A 3,516-nucleotide genomic window follows, 5' to 3' on the forward strand; every position below is an offset into this window, starting at 1 on the left:
AATAATAGGAGCATTAGTGAGACGCTCTTTTAACTCCCCAAACGCCTTCTGGCACTTATCATCAAACACAAAATTAGCCTCTTTTTCAAGAAGCTTGCACATTGGATTGGCAATCTTGGAGAAATCTTTGATGAAGCGCCTGTAGAATCCAACATGTCCCAAGAAACTTTGGACACCTTTGACTGAGATAGGTGGTGGAAGTTTTGCAATCACATCAATTTTCGCTTGATCGACCTCGATTCCCTTTTCAGAGATTTTGTGACCGAGGACGATTCCTTCCTTCACCATAAAATGGCACTTCTCCCAATTTAACACCAGATTGGTCTCCTCACACCTTTTTAGCACTTGACCCAGATGGCCAAGACAATCTTCAAATGAATCACCCACCACGGAAAAGTCATCCATGAACATTTCCAAGAAATCCTCTACCATGTCCGAAAAGATTGACATCATGCACCTTTGAAAAGTGGCTGGTGCATTACACAAACCAAAAGGCATCCGGCTGAATGCAAATGTCCCATAAGGACAAGTAAAAGTGGTCTTCTCCTGATCTTCCAAAGCAATGTTGATCTGATTGTAGCCCGAATAACCATCAAGGAAGCAATAGTAGGAATGCCCTGCTAGCCTATCGACCATCTGATCAATGAAGGGCATAGGGAAGTGGTCCTTGCAAGTGGCTGTGTTGAGCTTGCGATAGTCCATGCAAACTCTCCATCCGGTGACAGTTCTGGTCGGGATCAACTTATTCTTTGCATTCGGCACAACAATGATGCCGCCCTTCTTAGGAACATATTGGACTGGGCTCACCCATTTACTATCCGCAATTGGGTAAACCACGCCCACATCCAGCCATTTGATGATCTCTTTCTTGACGACCTCTTGCATATTCTCGTTCAGTCGCCTCTGATGCTCTACACTCGGTTTGCTATCCTCCTCCAACTGGATTTTGTGCTCACAGATCCCAGATGGGATACCTCGAATGTATGCTATGGTCCAACCAAAAGCACGCCTATACTCCCTCAACACCTCCAAAAGCTGTAAAATCTGCTCCTCAGTCAATAGGGCTGAAATAATCACGGGTAATGTATTGTCTGGACCAAGGAACTCATATTTCAGATATGATGAGAGCTGCTTAAGCTCCAACTTAGGCGGCTCAATGATCGAAGGCTTTGCTGGAGGAGTTGTTCTATTTTCCAGATCAAGATTTAGCTTCTTTGGGTGGTATGAATATGAGCCCAACCCAACAAGTGAATTAACTGTCTCCACATAGCCTTCCATGTCTTCAGCATCGAAATTCATAAGAATACCAGCCAGAGCTTCACCCAAACTTTCTTCTTCCATCTTGAACTCCACTTCTTCATTGACAACATTAAACGAATCAATTACCGAAATACTCTCGTAAGCACTTGGTAACTTCATCCCTTTGCTAGCCTGAAAAGTCACTTCTTCATTGTTGACTCGGAACTTGATTTCATTTTTCTCCGAATCCATCAGAGCTCTCCTTGTAGCAAGGAAAGGTCTCCCCAGAATGATAGGAATGTCCCGATCAACAGCACAGTCAAGAATCACAAAATCGGCAGGCAACATAAAATCACCAACCCGCACAATTACATCATCAATCAGCTCAACAGGTCTTTTGATAGACCTATTAGCCATTTGCAACCTCATCGTAGTCGGCCTTGGAATCCCTAAACTTGATTGTTTATATATAGCAAGGGGCATCAAATTAATACTCGCCCCATCATCATACAAAGCACGGGCAAAATCATGGTGCCCAATAGAACAAGGAATGGTGAACGCCCTAGGATCCCTCTTTTTTTGAACAGTTGTAGTTGAAATGATGGAACTCACAGTGTGAGTCAAACTCACGGTTTCATGTTGCACCGTTTTCTTCTTGGTCAGCAGATCCTTCAAATATCTTGACAGCTTCCAAGAAGGGAAAATTCAGAGATAACTGCTTCAGCTGATCATAAAACTTCTCGAACTTAGCATCTTCCTTCTTCTTTACCAACCTCTGAGGAAAGGGAGGTTTAGATTTGAACAGCTGCGTTAAAGGGCAGAGAGCCCCTTTTACAACTTGCTTGCTTGTTTTATCGGCTTCCTTCACCATCTCTGGAATATCAGCAACCTTCTTGTCAGTAGGAATCTCATCAGCAATAATGGGTGCTTCAGACTGCACCTCATCCTCTTCATCTATATGCTCAAGATCAATCACCTTCTCAGTAGCCCCCTGGAGTGTTTTACCACTTCTAGTAGTGATGGAAAACACACGGTCTACACCGCCTCCCCCATTCTTGGGATTTGGAATAGTGTCACTTGGAAGTCCTCCCTTTTTAGGAGGGTGCTGCTCTCTAGAAATATCCCTTATCTGCGACTCAAGCTTCTGAATAGTCGCTGTATGGGAACCCACTATTTCTGTCAGCCCATACAAAGTCCTTTCAGACTTAGATTGATTTGCCAAAATCTTGTCAAGCATTGCTTCAACCTTCGAACTACCTTGCTCTGTTGACTACCCTTTGGGTGGTATATAAGGATTGGAACTCTTGTTCCCGAAATTGTTGCTGTTGTTGTAGCTCCATTGGTTCGCACCACCATAATTATTGTTGTGGTTCCCAGAGTTGTTGTAAGCACCTTGACCTTGCTGAGGTCTCTATTGATTCTGATTCTGATAGCCACCCTGGTAATTCTGTCTTTGGTAACCCCCTTGAGAATTATTAACATAATTAGCATCTTCAACCTACATCGGTGGCCCATCATGGAATGGTCCATCTTGAGTATGGTACATCCCTTTTGGAAAAATTGTATTATCCTCACAAACATTTACCTTCTTGATCTGGGATTCATCAAACTTCTTCGTTAGCAAGGAAATATTTGTTGCAAGTTCTACCAAAGTTTGCTGGGTGTCTTGATTCTCCTTCACTATATTCTGGATCATAGCACTACCATAAAATATCACATCAGCATTGTTTGAGTGCCAAGCCTGATTATGAGTCGTCAGTTTGTTAAGTATGGTGGTCACTCGTCGAAAGGTCTTGTTCATGAAAGAACCATCAGCTGCATTATTAGCTACTGACTGTGTCATTGGATCTAACCCTCGGTAGAACTTCTCAATTAATATATGTTCCGAAAAACCATGATTCGAGCTCTTCTGCAGATACTCCTTGAATCTCTCCCAGGCTTCATATAGTTGTTCCCCCGGTTGCTGCTTAAATTCATATATCTTGTCACGAATTTCAGCCTTTTTGCTAGGGGGGTACCATTTTGTGAGAAAAGCAGCTACCATCTCTGCCCATGAAGTAATCGAATTTCGGGGCAGCTTCTCAAACCATGTTCTTGCCTCTCCAGCTAAGGAATATTTGAATAACCTCAACTGAATAGCATCTTATGGAACGTTGTTCTGGATGTGATTAGCACACACATCCAGCACATTGATTTTGCTGATTTTGATTCATGTTCACCTGGTTTACACAGAGTAGCAAACAAGGTGTGATGGAATAAGCAAAATACTTTAATCAA

General features: G+C 42.8%; 1 non-coding gene across 1 annotated transcript; it reads left to right on the top strand.

Moving 5' to 3' along the window:
• The first annotated feature begins 3,128 nt into the window (after positions 1 to 3,128).
• LOC132604743 (small nucleolar RNA R71) lies at positions 3,129 to 3,234 on the top strand. Its single transcript, XR_009568845.1, has one exon. It is a non-coding gene; the product is annotated as a small nucleolar RNA R71 (small nucleolar RNA).
• The last annotated feature ends 282 nt before the right edge of the window (positions 3,235 to 3,516 follow it).

This window comes from Lycium barbarum, chromosome 7 (genome assembly GCF_019175385.1).
Source record: "Lycium barbarum isolate Lr01 chromosome 7, ASM1917538v2, whole genome shotgun sequence".
Classification (NCBI taxonomy): Eukaryota; Viridiplantae; Streptophyta; class Magnoliopsida; order Solanales; family Solanaceae; genus Lycium; species Lycium barbarum.